Source organism: Balaenoptera musculus, chromosome 13, assembly GCF_009873245.2.
Source record: "Balaenoptera musculus isolate JJ_BM4_2016_0621 chromosome 13, mBalMus1.pri.v3, whole genome shotgun sequence".
Lineage (NCBI taxonomy): Eukaryota > Metazoa > Chordata > Mammalia > Artiodactyla > Balaenopteridae > Balaenoptera > Balaenoptera musculus.
In genome coordinates, this window is record NC_045797.1 from 35,357,932 (window position 1) to 35,370,679 (window position 12,748).

Sequence of the window (12,748 nt, forward strand, 5' to 3'; positions counted from 1 at the left end):
ATGCTAAGTGGTTTTGAAAATCTTTTTTTGTAGGGATGTGATATGTGATTTGTCTTTCCTTGGTTTCTTGGTAGGAAGCAATTGTCGTAAATTTCAAATAACGTGCAGAAATGCACCTTGTGGGAAAGACGGTGGATTTTTGCCAGTGTATTTGCTTTTCTGGGCATCTCTGTTCAGGTTTATTAGTGATTACAGTTCCTTTCAAGTACAAGTGCCTGGAAAGTGTTAAGGTCTGTAAAATGATTACGAGACAGTAGGCAAGAAATTGAGAAAAAGCCACAGCTCCTGGGAATGAGCCGCGAGAAGATCTAGTAGTGAGTGCTCCCTAGGATTGCTGTCAGGGTACAAGGTGAGGACGGTGGGCAGAGAAGTGGGAGCGGTGCGGGAGAGAGGGCTGGAGGTAGCTAATACATACATACACGCACAAAGCCCATACGGCTTCACTCATGCCAGGTTAAGAAGTGCCTTTTCCAGAAACTCAATAAAGAAATGGTATGTATTCAGGAGCTGTTTCAACCTGTCCACACCCTACCCTGACTTCCCCAGAAAACAGCCAAGCAAGGAGGCAAATGCCATTGCCAAGCCTCCGGTCTCTGGCGTCCAGCTCCCTCAGCTCCCAGAGCACAGCCCCACAGGACGTCACACGGAGCTGTCTCCAAGAGTGGGCACTGCACCGACCTGAGGCAAAGTTTTGATCTGATTCCTCCAAATCTGCCTGCCACTCGAGAGAGGGGTTTGGCCGCAGGGGCTCCCCGGCAGCACCAGGCAGAGGCTGAGCAGCAGCAGCAGCAGCAGCAACAGCCTGCAGGCTGAGTAAGGAGCCAGCCTCCGCCGCCTCCTCCTCCTGCCGGCGCGGAGTCGGCAGCACAGCCAGTCCCTATCGCTGTCACGCCGCCAGCAGCGCGGCCTCTCCGCCGCCCCCCCCCCAACACCCACCCCGCACAGCCCCAGCCCTCTCACTGTTATTTGCTTGACTGACCCGAAATGGGCAGGAGGGAGGACCTGGGCGCCTGAGGGAGGGGAGGGCGTTGGCCCGCCCACTCCTTCCCCTCTGGCTCCCTGCGGCAGCTTCTCCTCCTCATTGGTCATACACTTGCGTCCATCACCCCCACGCGGCCCCGGGATTGGCGGAAGGCGCACTTCGGAGCGAGGAGGGCAGAGTGACTCCGCCGGTCTCTGGCGCCTCATCTTTCCCTCCACCCCCCCTTTTCAACGTCCACCCACCTCTCCCCAGCCCCCACTCCACTCCCCCCCCACCTCCTCCAGTTCGCGGCAGTGTCCTTAGAAGACTCATTGGGCCAGGGGCGAAGCCAGCCGCCTATCGAGCCCCGCCGTCATTGGCCGACGCCCACGCCCGTCGGAGCGGCAGGCTTCGCCACTGGGTGGCTTCGCTCCGCTCCCCGCCCCCCCCCCAACGCCTCGCCTTCTCAGTCACCTCCTCCCCTCCCGGCTCTTCCAAGGCCCCCCTTTCCCCTCCCGTCCCCGCCGCGTCTCCCCTGTCCAGCTGGGCGGGGACTGCTGTACGACTCTGTAAAGTCTGTGAGTCACTGCACAACCTATCAATCCAATTAAATGTCTTGAGCGAGCCGAGCAGGCGGTGCTGCCGCCGCCGCCGCTCGCCCAGCCGCGGCCGCCCCTTCTCGCAGCGCCCCTCTGATCCATGGCTGTCTGTACTTGTTACGGTGTAACCTCCTCCTCCGCCTCCTCCGCCTCCTCCTCAGGAGCCGCTGCAACTTCCCCTCAGCCAGCCTCCTCCTCTGCTTGGGGACTGCAAAGGCATGGGATAGACCTAGAGCCACTTCTGTCTCCCCTCCAGCCCTCGCTCAATCTCCCCCCTTTAAATTAAAGTCTGTTCCTCGCTCCTCGTCGTTTTAGGGATTTATTTGTCAGTCTTTTATTTCCCCTGATTTTATTTTCCCTCCCTTGGGCAAGGGGGTCGCAGGGGCCGGTGGGTTTATTTTAGGGAAGGGGCTCTCCCCCCTCCCCCCGTTTCTCCTTGTCCCTTTGCGGCCGTGACTTGATTTTCCTGCCCCTCTCCGCTCCCACCCCTCGAACTCAGCGTCCTGCACTCGAGTGACGCAGCGACACCCTCCGCCCACAGCCCAGACGTCCCCTCCCTCGCTGCCACCCCGACCCGTCTCGGGGCTGGACCCGGTGCCGACTTCAGAGAAGGGTGAGTACCGTGTTGGGTTGGCGGAGGGGTGGGGGAGAATCTAGAAAAATGTTGTAGCCGGTCCACTCTGGGGAGGGCAGGGATCACGTTGTGGGCTGGAGGTTCCCGGTCAGGCGTGGATTTGAGGTGGCGACTGCCTCCCCCTCACTCCCTCTTCCCCCGCCCCTCGACTCCTTATTCACCAGCCTTGCTGTATTTCTAGGTATTGCCAGACTTCCACCATCGGGGCATTATAACGCTTATAAAATGAGCTGTAATGGCATGCTTTCTTAGTGAGTGGTCATAGTCAGCGATGTGATCTGATAGACTGTATGACCTGCAAAAAGTGCAAAACGGCTAATGGGTAGGTTTTCCTCCAAATCAAAGTTAAACTTTTATTCAATAAAGGCAAAGTAAAAGGTATTTCTAATTTGAATGTGTGGAGATAGACCAAGAGAAGACAGGTTGCCTTGTGGCATGGCTTACTATTTTTATTTTAAAATAGTTCTATAGGTTCCCTTTTGAAAAAAAACGTGAATTCAATATTAACGTAAAGGTTATGAAGTCGTTGAACCTGTTGGAGGAAAGCAAGGTAAGATGGAAATCCAGCTTGACACTTCATCTTTAGCTCACCTCTATTCTAGCAAGAAATTAAAACACAGAATTTTTTATTTCTCCGTCACTGGGCACAGTGGGGTGTGCTAAGGACAAAAAGGGCTTTTTTTTTCTTTTGATATCCCTCTTTTGTATACTTGATTGCTCTTGAACAAAATTTTAATTTGGTCTCTTGGTTGTTGGCTGTTCAAAAGTACACATACTTGGCCATATATGCTTTATGAGAATCTTGCCCTATGCATCTTTAATATTTAATTTGAGATAAAACTAAAAATTATGAGAAATAGGTACTCTGAATCACCTTCTGAGGTCGCTTTTGAGAATTCAGCCTATTTAAAATAGTATTCCTCTTTTTGAATCAAGTTCTGGTCTAGTTGTCCACAAGATTCAAATTAGGCCAAACCAAACATGTTTTGAAATATTAAAGTACAGGAAAGGCCTCTTAGTAGTTCATTCTCTCCTTCTCTTTCAGACTAACCAGAATAAGTTGTTGATAAATTTAATTGTAGAGAATAGACTGTTCCTGTACTGAAATCTGCCAAGTTTCTACAGAAAGATTTCTTTTTAAAGAGGAGAAATGTGTTTATGATCAGCCCAAAGTAGTAAAGTTGACTCAAATGTAAGTGCTGTCATAAGGAAATGCTTATCATAAGCCCCAAAACCTTGCAGAGTGTTTCAGGAAGACTTATACAAAGTCTTTTTGAATTGTTTAATAAATTTCATCATGTGGTCTTTTTCTTGAGTGTAAGACTGAATTATTGAGAGGCCTCAGAGCAGAGGGGAGCCATGCTGCCTGAGTTTGAATCTAGCCACTATCCCTGGATGGCTGACTGACCTTAGGCAGGTTTCAAACCTGGCCTGTGAGGGTTTTCTCCTGTAAATGGGAGGGATGACTTTTCCTCTAAGGGTTGCCTTAAGGATAATTGAGAGGGCACAAGGCACAGAGTACTTGCTGTTAGCTGCCCCATCATCATCGTCACCATCATCATCATCATCCACTGAGAGGATGTGTGGTGTAGTGGTTAAGGGGACCTCCACAACCAGACTGTAGGTTCAAGTGCCGGCATTTCCTCTTGCTATCCTTGTGATCTTGGCCGGGATGGGGAATCTCAGATTCCCCATCTATAAAGCAGGGATAATAGAAAAATGTACTTCGTAGGGTTACTGTGAGGTCAGAATGAGTTTGACTAGTATTTGGTACATCTTTTCAAGTTTAATTCTGTTTTGTTCCTGGTATGTCTTGAAACAATGGGTGACTATATTTTTTAGAACTATACTTTTTGTAAAGATAAAGAATTATTGCTGTCAATGAAATAAGCAGAGTTCTTATCCATATGCATGATGATTTATGGGATTTATACTTTTCAATAAAGTTTATATGAGGAGTTTTTATGAAAGTTAGTTATTGGATGAGTTGAGTTGATCACTCTTTCATTTAAACGTGCATAACCAAATATATATACCACTATTATAATGATACCTATCACATATTTGCTGTTATATGTGATTTTCTCCTCTACTAAACAGAAAGCTCTTTGAGGGTAAGAATAGTGTTTCATTCATAATTTAATCCCAGGTGCCCAGCAGAGTACCTGGTACATAGATAGGCTTAATGAATGCTGTAGAATGAATTAAACAATGTTATTCTCAATTTGTTTATGAGTAGTTGAATGACATTGTAAGTGATATTGTGGAGCATACTATTACTTGTGGTGTTGAGTTGAATTTTTATGTTCTCAATTACTGTTTTTGGAAATAGAGAGGGAATTATAACATGTTTTATTAGGAAAATATTTTTCATTTTGAAGATTGAACTTAAAATATTCTGAAAAGTACATATCAAATATCTTCTTTTAATACCTGACGTGGCCATTTTTTTACTGAAAGACTTTCTGACTCCCAAACTTCCTATAACTAAGTTGGATGTTATTATAATTAATACAAATTATACAAATTAGATTTTGAATGTCCCAAATGATGATGTGATGTTATTATCGGCTTCAGAATTAATAATAATAAAGAGAATTTATCAAACCAACACTGCGGAAATAAAACGATATCATTTCCTTAAGGACCTAAGCTTTATTTCTCTTTCCATTCAAGAGTGAAATTCTTTCTCTTGAGCAGTCTTAATAAATAATTAGCTTTTCAAATAGGCGTAGTAAATAGTGTAATAGGAATCATAAAGAAGGTATGTGTAATTAGTAAATAAAGCACTTTAACTAACTTCACCACACACTTAATAGGCATTACACAATTGGGTAATGTATCTTTTTAAATAAGCAAAATTGATCGTGCCTGTGCCACCCGCTTCATTTTTAGAATCATTCTGCTTTACTTGTCAATAAAACCAGTTTAATTACTGTGCCCTCTGAAATTATAAAAATGCAAGAAATATCTTTCATGAAAGAGATATCCTCAGTAACAAAATCTGAAAACTAATCTACTCAGAAGTGTTACAGAGTTCCATAACATTGTTAAAACTTTTCAAATATGTGAACTATCTAGTACAACGTGGGTAATTTTATATATATAATCCTTTGTCTAACCAAATCATCAGTCATCCAATTTAGTTGAATATATTGCATATTCACTGGCTAAAACAATTAATTTTTAAAAAGTCGCCCTTTTTTGTTCATACACTTTTAAAGCAGCTTATCTAAAATGAAACTTTAAAAAATTAATTTATAGGCACTTGAAACTACACTTAAGTGTCTGGTCTGTAAGATGGAAGGTCTGAGTTTTTGCTTAACACATTTCAGCATGACATTATTTCTGTAGCTCATATCTCTTTCATTTAACATTTTTCGTTTTGGTGAAGACATTTGAGTATTGGTATTTTACAGATGTATATAATGTCTTCAACTTTTAAAAAAGTGAAGTTTCTGATGAAGAATTGTCTGGAAGGAAGAGGAAGAGGAATAGAAATAACCTTTAGGGCCTGTGATTTCTATCCTTGTCTTTTAACGTTAGGAAAATGGATAATAATATACTCTGTCAGTGATCAAAAGGAGAGGAAAATTATTTTTGTGTTATCTATTGACATAAACTTAGAATTAAAGTCCCTGGAGTTCTAGACTGAACCATGCTACCGATTGGCACATGACCTTGAGCATTACACTTAACCTCCAGGACTCTCCCTGTTCTTATCCTTTTTTTTTTTTTCATCGTTATTAGATTATAATTGCTTTACAATGTTGTGTTAGTTTCTGCTGTACAACAAAATGAATCAGCTATATGTAACCTATATCCCCTCCCTCTTGGGCCTCCCTCCCACCCTCCCCATCCCACCCCTGTGGTCCTCACAAAGCACCAAGCTGATCTCCCTGTGCTATATAGCAGCTTCCCACTAGCTATCTGTTTTACACACGGTAGTGTATATATGTCAGTGCTACTCTCTCAATTCGTCCCACCCTCCCCTTCCCCCTACGCCCCCGCCGTGTCCACAAGTCTGTTCTCTCTGTACTGCCCTGCCACTAGGTTCATCACTACCATTTTTCTAGATGCCATATGTATGTATTAGCATACAGTATTTGTTTTTCTCTTTCTGACTTACTTCACTCTGTATGACAGACTCTAGATACATCCACATCACTACAGATGACTCAATTTCGTTCCTTTTTATGGCTGAGTAGTGTTCTTATCCTTTCAGTGGGAAGAGGGAAGGCAGTTACCCTGCCCTCACTCACAGAGGACATTGTAGGGGTAAGTTGTAAGTGCTTTTTAAAAGCATTGGAGAAGGACAGGGTGCAAGCAAATACAAAGTAAACATTTGCATTTAGAAATGGACATTTGTTTGTCATTAAAAAATTGTGACTTTAGATCTTTTGTCTGAAGGGCATTTTTCCTTTTAACTTTATATTTGTAGAGACTTCTTACTGGTATGTTCACAAGAAAGTATAAGGTACCTAAAGAGCCAAGAAACTTTGAAAGGGATTTTAAATGTTAACATTGAGTTTTGGTATATCCTGGATTATAGCAGATGTTGATATTATAAGAACAAACTTTATGTATCTAGGAGATAATACATTTTATTAACTTAAAGCTTGTAAAAATTTCACGTGTGTTGCAGGAAAAAATGTTTAGATGTATCAGTTTCGTCAGCAGTATATGCAAAGAGAGAAATTAGATTATTTACTTTTAAATTTCAAAAGGCTTACTTGGCTAGAGGACCCCTCCTTACACTCAGTTATTTTTGTACCTTGAATACAGTGAAATGTGCACATTTCAGAATATAGTGGCTTGAAGGATTTTATTTACTCCAGCGAATCTTTTATTTAGGAAGGTGAGTGAAGACAGGTATGTAAAGGCTGTATTTTAAGAAACTAGTTTTTTTTTCCTCTTGTCCCTAAAAATGAGTTCTGAGTCTTTAAAAGTCAAAAAGCCCAGAGTTAGCACATTATGTCAGTTTCTTTGAATTCAGCTTTCCCTCTCTCTGGTTTTTAACAGAAGAGTTGTCACAACCTTATGATATTATCACTTTTTAAAGTGGAAATGAAATTCTAGTGTACTCAGAGTAAGACCTATTAAAACAAGTGGGACATACAAAGAAATATTTTTTGTTCCAACTAATATTAAGTATAGTGAACAGTCATCCTCAAATGCAAGGTTGCTAAGCAGAAAGCAACTTTTAAAAGTGTATTGTCCTTTTGTCCTTATTGTTCAACATCCAATTGATGAAAACTCAGAACGATCAGATTTCTTTTCTACTTTTGAATGTAAGTCCACACTGATGTTTATGAAGTTTCGTGTGATGTTACGTACAACTCTGTAGTATTGAATGTTTACTTTTAACATATTAAATAAAATGACCAAAACAGTCCACCTTTTATTTAAATTTTATCTGATTTTCACAACCTTCTTCCCTTTATTCTACCATTGTTTTTCAGTTTTCTTAACATTACCACTTGAATTTGTATTTCTTTTAATGTGGCATCTTTCTCATTTTGCTCTTCTTTTCACATTGGTCTTTTTCCTTGATTATGACAGGTTTTTTTCTTTGCCTCTCTTTTGCCTTTGCCTCTGTTTAAGGCATGGAATAGGGGTTTTCATCTATTTCAGTCTGCTTTTATGAGATTGGGGCAAAGGCCTTCCATATAGAAAATTTGCTTTGCCTTATTTCAGAAGATGAGCTCTCTGATCATCTTATCTACACAAAACTTAAGGGGCCATTTTGTAAACCTAAAACCAAGTTTTAACTCATGTGAGGTGGTAAAAAGGGACGATAACGATGTGTTTATTATTTACTGCTTTTCTATTAATCTCTTATTTTGGGGGGTTAACCACAGAATTTTTTCTGTCCACATTACCTTGAAACAGCTCAAACATCCAGGCTTTGTGTTGCTCGGCGCCCAGTGCTGGGCGAGCCCTGGCGGCAGTCTGAGCTATGACCATGGCCACCTGACCACGTGGGGGGCGAGTGGGCCTGAGAACAGCACATTAGACATGAAGAGCAGGTCCTTTGTTTTGTTTTTAACTCCGTAAAACCAGACAGAACCTCAGACTCTGTCCACTGTGAGGTTTTCCAGGGTTCGCCATTGTTGAATGACTAATGTTCCTGGTGAAGTAACCATTAGCTTTATTGTCTTCCAGTGGCCTCAGCTCAAATGAAATGTATCCCTTTGAGTTAATTTTGTTTTGATTTTAAGACTTCTTTTCACTGAGAAGATCAAAGGGTATGAAAATGAATATGTATTTTTAAACAAAAAAGATTTACATAAAAATCCTTTGAGTAAAAAGATTTTCTAAGGACTCAAATCCATTGATTTGGAGAGAATGTTTAGTAGTTTCTTTCTTATTTTTTTAACATCTTTATTGGAGTATAATTGCTTTACAATGGTGTGTTAGTTTCTGCTTTATAACAAAGTGAATCAGTTATATGTTTAATAGTTTCTTAAAATACTTGACATTATTCAGACATTGGTAGTAGAAAACCTTTCAATTTGATTAAATGAAATGAATCCCCTTTTTGATTTACAAAACAAGCAGTCCATTGTTACTTTTTATTTAAACAATTCAAATATAGGGTTAGATAAACTTCATTTTGGAGTTGATTAAATAAGAGACTTTCCAGAAATTGTACTTTGTAAAATCTATGCCTCCTGGAAGAAGCTTGGTCTTTCTTTTTTTCTTTTGTAAACCTATATCCCATTACTGACTTCATTCATTTATTCATTTCATTCAACACATTTATTGAGCACTTACTATGTGCCAGCTACTCTTACGAGGCATATACATTATAGCAGTGAAGAAAAGAAACAAATATTATTGTCCTTGTAGAAATTACATTCTAAACTATTCTGATGTGTTTAGAGCTTGTTATCTACTATTTTGAGTAGTGATAACTAAACACTGTGTAATAATGGTTTGAAAAGAAAGTCAAGATTTCTTCATATGGATTTTATACCTTTTAAGTTGGTACAAAAGTCTAAAACTGAATCCTGAAACAAAACTGCATTCAAATGGACAATTTTTATTTGAGTTTGAGTTGAAATATTAAAAACCCTATAATGTTGTCGATGTTTCCACCAGAAATCATGAAATCATCCTCGTTTATGAACCCTGGGAAACCTTACATTGAACATGGTCTGAAATTTCTCCTAGCTTTTCTCCTAGCTTTTCTTTACACCTTTGAAGTTGTTTTCTCACTTTGCTTTGTTTTCTTTGTGACAGAGCCTGAAAAAAATGTGTATCACTGAAAATTGCACAATGGAAATGTAGTCATCTCAGCTATATGGCACAATTAACAAGAAAATCTTAAGTTTCCTTTGTCTAGTGTATATAAAGAACTAATCTTTTGTTTCTGTGATTGTAAAAACTATGTAATTTCCTAAACAAATAAAACTCTTAGTGTACATTTCCACCTCAAATATTTAAGAAGATATATGTGTTTTTGCGGTACAAATAGTACGAGTATGATATAATATAATGATTTTCATTAATTATTTTATTTTTGTTCATAAATATTTAACATATGTCCCAAGTGCTTGGGGGTATCAGAGACTAATAGACATGGCACCTGTCCATAATGGTTTTCACAGTCCAGTTGGGGAGACAAAAGATCCCCACATGAAAATTGTCTCTTGTGTTGGGCAATATGAGATTTAACTTGATGGAAAGTCTGGTGTAGGCCACTACAGTAAGCAAGGTCAAATGGACTTGCCTTCTGGAAGTCCTGAATGGCCTTCATGGGAATCCATCCTTCCTTTTATTGTTTTTGTTTTTAATCCTTTTAAGTTTGGGAAAGATGGCCATCTTTGTGCCTTAGGCACCTAAGGGTAGAACAGTCCCTTCTCTAGCTACTGCAACTGCTCAGCAAGAAGGAAAGGAAATGGAGTACACACCCTAGCCATTTATCATCAATACATTCGCTAGCTATCCCCGAGGGAAGCAGGGACTCTGAACCAAAAATAGAATACAAATGCCCCAACTTACCGTGGTTCAACTTCCAATGGTTCAACTTTACCATGGTGTGAAAGTTCTGTACATTCAGTAGAAAATGGAGCTGGAATTTTGAGTTTGGATCTTTTCCTGGGCTGACAGTATGCTACACGATCCTCTCGTGATGATAGTCACGAGGTAAATAACTAATACACTTACAACTATTCTGTACTCACACAACCATTCTGTTTTTCACTTTCAGTACAATATTCAATAACTTACATGAGATATTCAATACTTTAGTATAAAGTAGGCTTTGTGTTAGATAATTTTGCCTGATTGTAGGCTAATGGAAGTGTTCTGAGCGTGTTTAAGGTAGGCTAGACTAAGCTATGATGTTTGGTAGGTTAGGTGTATTAAATGCATTTTCGACTTACAGTATTTTCAGTTTACATGGGTTTATCAGGATGTAACCCTGTTGTAAGTTGAGGAAGATCTGTATATGGGCACACAATGGATATGGTTTGGGTTCTTGAGAACAAAAAGTTTTCCAGAGATTTGGGAAGGCTGGTACATCAATGAGGGCCCTGTACACAAGGGGAGTTCCCTGAAAAATGGAAGAAACACTGAAAGGGGAGGAAAGAAGTGGAGATGGAGACTTTTGATAGTTACTGAAGACACACTCTTTTTCCCTGGAGCAGTTTTGCCTGGAGCAGTCCTGCCTGTGAGATGGGCATGCCCTGGGCCTAATATGCCAAACTTAGGAAGTCTATATATTGCTGTAATATGTAGGTATGATCTTTCTAAATTGTTTTGCTTTTCAGTTAGCCGAGATTCCTGATGTGTGTGTGTTTAAATTCTAAAATATAATGCCATGTGACTATGACTTTTGTTTTCATTTTCCTGCACGTTTAAAAATATTAAGAATTTCTTTGTTTTTTGAGTATATTTGTTTATTTGGACCTAAATCTAAGGTAGAATAACACAATATATGCTTGTCTGTTAGATTTAAATTAGGAGGAAAAATCTAAAGCCTTAATGTTTATTTTAGCTGTCGATGAAAGTATTTGGACACTTGTATGGAGACTTTTTTTTTTTTAATTGTTTCTTTTCCGAGAAACTGTATCTGTGCTAGAACCATCACATATCTATTTGATTTAAAGGCCACCTGGGATAGTTATGTTCATTATCTTGATTGCTGATGATTTCAAGGGTATATAGATATGTCATGACTTATCAAATTATATATTTTAAATATATGCATTTATTGGATATCAATGAAACTTTAAGAAAAAGCCACCTAGGTTGTAAGGTATATTTTTCAAGATAAAATCTCTATTGTAAGATTATATTTTTGAAGTTTGTCATTTATTTTTTATTTCTTTTTAAATTTTATCTACTGTTTATTTACCTCTCTCCCATACCCCAGTCACATAGATTTTAAGAAAGACAAATGGAACCGCAGAGACTCATGTGCCAGCTGAAATTTAGATATAGGACCTTAGAGAGCTTTCTACTGTATGTAATGCTCACTAGAGTATTTTTAAGTAATTTGCACAAATTTGAATTTGGAGAATTGGAGTTGTGTATTTTTCAAGGAATTCTTCTTTCCTTATAGTTTAACGGATTGTGACTCATCTTTGGCGTGGAGTAAAGAGCATGATTTTAGTAGGACTTTTTTTTTTAAAGAGATTAAATGGCTTAATGCTTCTCCTTAAATATTGTTCCTTTTTTTAAATTGCATTTTTATAAATTAAATTTTGGCATGTTGGACCATAGAGTCTATGGATAGATTTGTTTAGGGAATAACCGAGGCTGCTCCATTCTTCTTGCCCTCGTGGTCTTGAGCACAGCACAGAAGGCTTCGTTATCGATCTGTTAGAGTCCTGGTCTAATTTTAATTGAGTATTCCTTATGTCACCCAATGTGTGTTTCAGAGAAATTTCTTCATTGTTGGAATTAATGCTTATGTTAACTTTAAAACGGCAATTGTGTGTGTGTGTGTGTGTGTGTGTGTGGCCGCGCTACATAGCTTGCGGTATCTTAATTCCCTGACCAGGGATCAAACCCCCCGCCCCCTGCAGTGGAAACGTGGAGTCTTAACCACTGGACCGCAGGGAAGTCCCTAAAACGGCAATCTTTTATGAATAAAAAACATTCCAGAAAAAAATTTGAGTTGTGTTTTTGGGATTGGGGCTGTCAGGGTATTAATGAGTTGTGCCTTGCAAGCTCAGGCTCCTTCTACCATACAAGAGGGCCACATTACAATCACCCATCCCCAGGCCACAACCCAGGGAGAGGCCCTGGTTTCAGTATTTTTGAAAGTCCTCAACTTATTCCAATGTACAGCCACACTGTGCTCTGCAGGGCTGTATCTCACACCATATTCCCCCACACCCAAACTTTCTGTTGTAAAACTTTTCAACTATGTAGAAACCTTGAAAGAATAATTCAGTAAAGACCCATATTTTCTCCACCTAGATTCAGTAGTTATTAACCTTTTGCTTTATTTTGCTTTATGACTCTCTGTCTCCCTTTCTTTATATGTATAATTTTTTGTACCATGTGAAAGTAAGTTTTAGATATCATGACTCTTTACCA

At 39.7% G+C, this 12,748-nt stretch overlaps 1 protein-coding gene across 2 annotated transcripts in view; it reads left to right on the top strand.

Moving 5' to 3' along the window:
* The first annotated feature begins 1,569 nt into the window (after positions 1-1,569).
* The window catches only part of SERTAD2 (SERTA domain containing 2), a 114,487-nt gene continuing 103,308 nt past the window's right edge, over positions 1,570-12,748 (top strand). Inside the window, exon 1 of one of the 2 annotated variants that reach the window (XM_036873572.1) lies at positions 1,570-2,173. The gene's annotated coding sequence lies outside the window, so the exon portion shown is untranslated. Of the gene's footprint in view, positions 2,174-2,633; positions 2,745-12,748 lie in introns of those variants that run through there. The other variant, XM_036873574.1, reaches the window with a different exon arrangement.